Source organism: Priapulus caudatus, unplaced genomic scaffold (genome assembly GCF_000485595.1).
Source record: "Priapulus caudatus unplaced genomic scaffold, Priapulus_caudatus-5.0.1 Scaffold1149, whole genome shotgun sequence".
NCBI classification, from domain to species: domain Eukaryota; kingdom Metazoa; phylum Priapulida; class Priapulimorpha; order Priapulimorphida; family Priapulidae; genus Priapulus; species Priapulus caudatus.
In genome coordinates, this window is record NW_014578210.1 from 9540 (window position 1) to 18140 (window position 8601).

General features: G+C 46.1%; 1 long non-coding RNA gene across 1 annotated transcript in view; it reads right to left on the reverse strand.

The window, feature by feature from the left end:
* The window catches only part of LOC106815566, a 22883-nt gene that overhangs the window by 616 nt on the left and 13666 nt on the right, over positions 1-8601 (reverse strand). The window lies entirely within an intron of this gene.

Sequence of the window (8601 nt, forward strand, 5' to 3'; positions counted from 1 at the left end):
CGTACACACACGTACACACACACACGTACACGCACACACGTACACGCACACATGTACACGCACACACATACGCACACACGTACACGCACACACGTACACGCACACGCACACGCACACGCACACGCACACGCACACTCACACTCACACTCACACTCACACTCACACTCACACGCACACGCACACGCACACGCACACATGTACACGCACACACGTACACGCACACGTACACGCACACGTACACGCACACACGTACACGCACACACGAACACGTACATGTACACGCACACGCACACGCACACGCACGCACGCACGCACGCACACACGCACGCACGCACGCATGCACGCACGCACACACACACACACACACACACACACACACACACACATATATATATATTAATATATATATATATATATAATATCCCCAATATATATATATATATATATATACATCAGGAGTAGATAAAGGGAATCCCCTAAGATCTATCATCCAAGACCCTATCATCCAATAAGATGTTCCCTTTATCTACTCCTGATATACATATATCACACGAGCGCTCCTCGGAGATTGCAAATCATTATAGAATTCTGATTGAAACTCAACAAAGCGATTAGCGGACGCGTCTGCCGCGCATGATTACGTTGCAGACGAGAGCAGCGAACGCGCGCATGCGCAGCGTCGTTGACGACGCCTCGTTGCCAGGCAGACGATCGGACAGACGCACTGCCATCGGTCAGTGTCTTGTTGTGGCTTAGTGAATTAGTGACTTAACTCAGAATCTTAGTTATGAGCTGATATAGCTGGGTGGAAGCATAGAAGGACTTATAGTTGATTTTGCTCATTTATTCCGCTCGCTATATGGCTGGACCATACCGAGTCTAGTAAACGCCATGTTGCGCGCATAGATCGTAAACTTACGGGTTTCGACGAGAGGGGGCGCTGACGTCGGTAAGACGCTTGATGTTGTAGGAAGCATACAACAGTAGGGTGTCACTTTCCCCCGGGCGTAGATGGAGGGTGCCACTACGTGGCAGCACTAGCCCTAACCCTAACCCTAACTATAGCCTTAACCCTAACCCTAACCCTAATCCTAATCCTAACACAAGTGCAGCCACATCACGTGACCCTCCATCTACGCCCGAGGAAAAGTTATTCCCACAACAGTAAGCCTCCGCAAATTGTTCTAAGCCTCCGCACTATATCGTCTCTAGAAAATGCCTTTTTTAGCATTTTTGTTCGCAGAAATTCGGCACTAGAGTGCAATAATTTGCATTATGCACGCAAGTTAGATGCCTCGTGGACGTCTAGAAAGCGTTAGAAGTAAAATTGGTCTTGTTGTGTAATTGTGCTATTCCAGCAAGTGGCGTATAGCCATGGTCGCCGGTCGGCCATTTTTGTGTATGAAACGTGATCCGACTACTCTGTAGAAATTCGCATCATAGAGCTGGCAAAAGTTTTGAGCGGAGCATAGAGCACGAATCTGTAGTTATTTAACATGAATAAAGTGTATGTTGTGTAAGCGCAGTAACAGTGTGAGTATTTTTAATTAATTTCTGTTCGATGCTTATTCAGGCCTGCCGCCTATGGACGCCCTCTACTGTTGTTCAACACCTTAACTCCGCCTGGTAGGAAGAGCTTTTCTGCCAAAGAAATCGAATAATTTAGTTTATGTTAATGAAAATCAGTTGTGCAAGACTTCTAGCATGGTTTTTTGACACATGCATGTTCAAATGACATTTAAACATGTATTTTATGTAAACATGTACATATCCGTGTACATATGTACATGTTATTTACATATCTACATTAAAATACACTCATTTTACACTCATTTGGTACCAGAAAATAGATAATTATCATCGTTTCACTCTTTTCTGGCACTCCTAAAGCTGTGGGCACACGAGCGTATTTTTTCGCCCGATCGCGACGATTAAAATCGCCAGCGAATTTATACGGCCGATCACGAAGGGGCACACGTAGCGAATTTGAGAGCGTATGCGTACGCCACGCGACGGAATCACATGATCACATGATGCATCACATGATATCAACAACACGTCCGATTGGTTTTAAAAAATCGATCGCTCGACAAAATACGCCGGACACGGGCACACGAGCGAATTTGCCAGTAAATAATCGCCGGCGTAAATAATCGGCCGAAAATATCTAACATTTTTGATACGGGCGTACGAAATCGGCGTTGACGTGAACGGGCACACGAGCGAATTTTTCGAGCGATTTTAAAATTCGCCGCGATTCTAAGGAAGCGTTTTACTATGAGCGCGCAATGGGTTGTACGGGTAGTATCGTTTTTAAATTAAATTGTTGTAAATAAATCATGTAAATATTTGCGTTAATTGGGAAAAAATAGTTAAATGGATAAAGATGGAAAAATAAAAAAATAAAAAAAATAAACAGATGGGATTCGAACTAACGCACTTCAGACGTAACGCCAGCCGCTCTACCGCTTCGCCTATTCAGCCGTATTGAAATTATATATTATGGATGTGCCATGCATACATGCATGTATGCATCCATAGAAATAGATAGATAACCATCTATTCTCTGGAGGCTCTAATATCAAAAGCAGTTCACTCCTATTTGTTAACAGTCAACAAATCCATGTTAAAAAACCCTCCTCTTTGAGGTCAATAAGGTTAACAACACTACTCTTCGCACGTCAGTGGAAAGCAGATTTCATGGTCTCTTTCAATAAAGCCAGTAAAAATGATAGTTCACCTGCGTGAAACAAAAATTTTCAATCGGGCTCACGTCAGCATGTCCTCAAAAATGTCTAAAATCTGCCCTGTGCCCCATTGACCTTTGACCCCTGTGATCCAATTTCGGCACAGTGAATGGCTTTTCCTACCAATGATGCTATGCACCGACTAATCACGAGCCTAGGTCGAGCCGTTTAGATTTGTGCCGCAATTCTGCATTTCTCCTATAATACCTTAAGTTAAGAGGGAATGTTCCCCCTTCTTTTTACACCTCTTGACCTTTAGACCTTTGACCCCCAGCTTCGACATCCCAACTCGTCTTCGGATTACCCCCCCGCCCACCACGTTCCCGAATATCGTGACCAGTACGTCGAGCCGTTTAGATTTGGCCCACTGTTGACGGACGGCACCACGGACGGACGCACGGCAGGAACGGCGCACGGACGATCATACTGCGATTCTACAAGCTGCATCTGCTATGTTAGATGAAGCTAAAACTCGCACCAAGCGCCTCGCGAATTGTTTTTTCCGTACGCGTAGAGAAATACCTCGGCAGTGTATACTCATATTATTTTCCCTTGTTTTCTGTATTTTTCTATCTTTATCTGTTTACATTTCCTTCCAATTAACGCAAATACTTACATGATTTTTATTTTATTTACAACATTTTAATACAAACAATTAATTTTACAACAATATAAAAATATATTTTTTTAATATATTTTTTTAAATATGGATTGGGTTATGGTTAGGGTTTTATGGTTAGGGTTAGGATTAGTGATAGGGTAGGGTAGGATTAGGGTTAGGATTAGGGTCCACCGCATGCGCAACAATGGAGTATTTGCTCTTACGCAGTAGCGAAAAAAATATTCCGCATCCCAGCGAGCCCTGGCGTGTGACACCTAGCGACGGGCCTGTGCAGCACCTATCGTGACTTTTGGCGGTGAAGTTACAACAGGAGAAGTCGCGCGAGAGAGCTATAATGCGAGGTTGACAAATGCATCATGTTTGTCTTAGGGAGTGTCTGGTGGCTAGATGCGGTTAATGAAGGACGTGTGCGTCGCACGGACCTCTATGTTATGGAGTCGTACCAGAGCGTAATTGAGTAAGGTCTTAACGAAGTTAGCCGCATCACTAAACACAGTTCGATTGGCTCTAAAATGCATCGCAGCTGAAATATGGGGCGAAACGCCCAAAGCTCCTCCGTCGGCAGTCAGCGTCACCGCACACGCGACTGATTAGTTCCTCCGCTTAATACCCGTCGACGTGCTCGCGCCGAACTGTCGACAAAGGGGGGGGGAGATAAGCAGCTCTGCTAATTGTTAACGCTTTGCAAGGCGTTACAATTATAATATTACAGAATTTATTATTAGAATCAGTGTTTCCCCAGCATTGACACAGCGAGGGGGCCACTCGCTCAAATTCTCAGACGCCACATCAATCAAATTATCCAAAAAACACCGCCCCTCGCTGACGAAAATCATTGTTTCATAAATACGTCTTATATGCACTAAAATAGCCTAGAATGGCACCAAATTGCAACAATTTTTTCAAATATTTTGCCGAGGGGGCATGCCCACCGGACCCCCTAACTCGCATTCTTAGGAACCTCGAAACGCGAAAAAACAAACGCACACAAAAAATCAACGACCTCAGAGACCTTTTTCGCGTCAGAGGGAACACTGAGAACTGTGTATACCGTACAGAACTTATATATATACGTATTGTATAATCGTATTAGTTGCATACAGTTATATATAGTACATTAATGTGTTTAAAAATCTGACAATTCAACTGACATCTCGTCAGCTTACCCCGCCTAACTTCAGGAAAGTGAATGGTGTGTTTAGTTTTTTCTCCTCTTTCTCTGTAATTGCCTTCCTCTCCTCACACTACACAATTGCGCGACACTAACCCTCTCTCTCTCTCCCTCGCCATCTCTCTCCTCCTCGATGTTCTCCCTCTCATCTCTCTCTCTCTCTCACACCCTTCTCTTCTCTCTCTCCCTCTCTCCTTCTCTCTCCTGCCTTCTCTCCTTTCTCTTTTTTTTTCGGCATCGGACTCGTCTTCTCTCTCTCTCTCTCACTCGCTCTCTCTCTCTCGCTCTTTCTCGTCTCTCCCCTTTCTCCCCCCCTCCCTCGCCATCTCCCGCTCTCTACCTCAACATGTAAATATATATCCACAATCCTTCGTTCTCTCTCCTCTCTTTACACATTGACACTCATCCTCATCTCTTATCTCTCTCCACATCCGTACATATATTGACACTAACCCACCCCCTTCTTACTCTCTCTCCTCTCTCTCTCTCAGTCTCCTCTCCTCTCTCTCTCACTCTCTCTCTCTCTCCTCTCTCTCTCTCTCTCTCTCTCACACACACACACACACACACATACATCGCAACAACACACAGCACAATACACGCACACACACATCACACACACAACACACACACACACAACACACACACATTCTCACACCACAGCACGACACACACACACACGACACACTTCACACATCCCACGCACGACACACACACACACACACACAGCATCACACACACTCACACACACACACCACACACACACACACACACAACACATCACACACACACACACACACAAGACTGACAGTTGCACTCTTCGATGCAAGGTCATTACGTTCCCGTAAGAGTCGTGCTGCCGATCAGTCCGGCGCGATCTCAACCTACAGAGCCGAGCTTTCAATGCGTGTCGTGCGGCATACCGCCAGCGCGTCCTGCACTCGTGCAGCCGACCACCATATGCGAAAATGCCTCGCTTTGGAGTACAATCAACAGGAACGATTCTCTTTGAGGCGGGCTCACGCTTCGGCAACCAGGTAGTGAGGAGAGGATGGGAGTGTGAGAGTGAGTCACAGAGAACGACAGAGGGTTGGGTAGTGTGAGAGTGAGTCACAGAGTGGTTGGGTAGTGTGAGAGTGAGTCACAGAGTGGTTGGGTAGTGTGAGAGTGAGTCACAGAGTGGTTGGGCTATGTGAGAGTGAGTCACAAGAGTGAGTTGGTAGTGTGAAGAGTGAGTTACAAGAGTATGGTTGGGTAGTGTGAGAGTGAGTTCACAGAGTGGTTGGGTTTGTGTGAGAGGAGTCACAGAGTGGTTGGGTAGTGTGAGAGTGAGTCACAGAGTGGTTGGGTAGTGTGAGAGTGAGTCACAGAGTGGTTGGGTAGTGTGAGAGTGAGTCACAGAGTGGTTGGGTAGTGTGAAGAGTGAGTCACAGAGATGGTTTGGGTAGTGTGAGAGTGATCACAGAGTGGTTGGTAGTAGTGAGAGTGAGTCACAGGTGGTTGGGTAAGTGTGAGAGTGAGTCACAGAGTTGTGGTAGTGTGAGAACTGAGTCACAGAGTGTTGGGTGTGTGAGAGTGAGTCACAGAGTGGTTGGTAGTGTGAAGTGAGTCACAGCAGTGGTTGGTAGTGTGAGAGTAGTCACAGTAGTGTTGGTAGTTGTGAGAGTGAGTCAAGAATGGTTTGGGTAGTGTGAGAAGTGAGTGTTGGTGTGGTGGGGTAGGTAGTAGTGGGTAGGGGTTTGGGTGGGTGAGTGTTGCAGAGGAGGGGATAGGGAGTTGTTGTACGCTACAGATGATGTCGATTCAGTCAGTAGTGTATCAATTGAGTATCGTGAACTATTATGATTGTCTTTGAATCGTTGAACAGTGGCTCGAACCAAGCGCTTGTTATGAAATCCATAATCGATTAATCGAAAAAAAAACTTGAAAAAGTGATGAGAATCAGGTACATTTATTATACACACAGTAGTAAAACGATTGCAAAACAAACAGTAAACAGGACAAAACTAAACCCGCACATACATGCAACACACGTACATGCGAACGACGTTACGGCACACGGCAGCATTCAACCCCGAGTAACCGATTGTAACCGATCATCGGTTACTTGGGTCCAACCGATGATCGATTACGAAATTACAACCGATTGACAACACTATCGTGAATGATCAAACGTATTGCTGCATGCACGTATCGTGAATGATCAAAGGTATCATCCCGCGTATCGTGAACAATAAAACGTATCGATACGTGTATCGTGAATGATCAAACGTATCGATACGTGTATATCGTGAACGATCAAACGTATCGATACGTGTATCATAAACGATCAAATGTATCGCTGCGTATATCATGAATGATCAAACATCGTTATCGTGATATCGCTCTCCCATCTCATAGTTATTCGCGTATCGATGTTGTTGTTGTTGTTGTTGTTTCCCCCTGGTAGCTGGCATAGGTTAATCATCAAAATATTGATGTCCCCCCCCCCCACCTAGTTTCTACATTTTTACGTCATAGTTATTTGCGTATTAATTAACGTTGTTGTTGTTGTTTCGCCCCTGTAGCTGGCATGGGCGTATGCTGCTAAGCTCTCAGGATGATAATGTGGTCGCTGCCTTCAAACTGGCAGCCAAGGACAAGCTAAATTTCAACAGACACCGACTCTACCTATGCAACTTCTCATGTGAGTACTTCTCATCTCGGTGTGGTTGTGTGTGTGCGCGCGTGCATGCGTGTGTGTGTTCGTGTTAAACGTCACGGTCTCTTTACTCTTCACAGTTAAATGAACATCCACGCAAACCCCCTCTGGCGACCAATAATGCGAATTCATTAACGAACTCAATAACAAACTGATTAATGTTCGCTCACCTGTCACCGTTTCCCCGTCTCCTGTTGCCAGACAACGACGCCAGCTTCCACTCACTACTGTGCACCAGCAGCCGAGCATCGTCCTACCATCCTACATCGACACACGAGTGAACGGCGTCTACCAGGGGGCGCTGGAGCAGCGGCTGCTGCGTCCGCTTGTGGGAGCCGACCACGTGGAGATAGGACAGAACTAGCTGCCCCGCTCGGTCGCGCCCCCCTCGCAGCAAGGTCGAGCGAGCGCGGGCGGAGTCTGAGGGCAGCATGCCGGCGTGGCTGCGTACGGATATGGAGCGTCGCATGCAGAAAGGTGAGTGATGCGTGCGACGTAGTGTACCAGCAACACGCGTGCCGTAGCACAATGACTATTGACAGTGGCAATGACAGTACAGTACATGTAGCTATATATACAACTCGGCTGACCGCCCGCCCACCTCCCCATCTGTCTGTCTGTCCTACCAGCCATCCATCTGCTTGTCTTTCTGTTGTTCCATCGATCGTTCGTCGGTCCGTGTGTCCGTTAATCCGTCCATAAATTCCTTCCACCCATCCATCCGTCTGTTTGTCCATTCATCCACCCGTCCATCCATGCCTGCATCCATCCACCCACTCTCACCCACCCGCCTATCAATCCATTCCTCTATTCATCCATACACCCATACACCCATACCTGCATCTGTACTACATGTTGTTAAACCTTGATGCTTGTCATTTTGCAGCAAAGGAAGCTGAGAAGAATGGAGTAGGAAGCAGCAGTGAGTCTGCCTGTATCCTCCAGCGGTACCGACACATCCAAAAGTAAGGGCCAATGCAGCAGTACAGTATTAGTGCAATACAAAACAACAACACCAACAACAACAGCAACAATGACAACAGTGGTGGTATAAGTAACAGTGACACCACCACCAACAGCAGCAACAACAACAACAACAACAGGTATGCAAACAACAACTATGACAATAACAGCTACATAAACACAACATCAACAACAACGAAAACATCAACCACACAACAACCTACAACAAACGAGGGCAACAATTGACGAGCCTCGCTCCTCCGTCTCCCGCAGGTTCCAACGTTGTTAACATTCACCATCCGCGCTCTGCCAAGGACTACGCCCTGGTCGAATGAAAGGCCTTCCCATAGAGTTATATATTAGACCCCTTATAATTAAAATTATATATTATTTATGT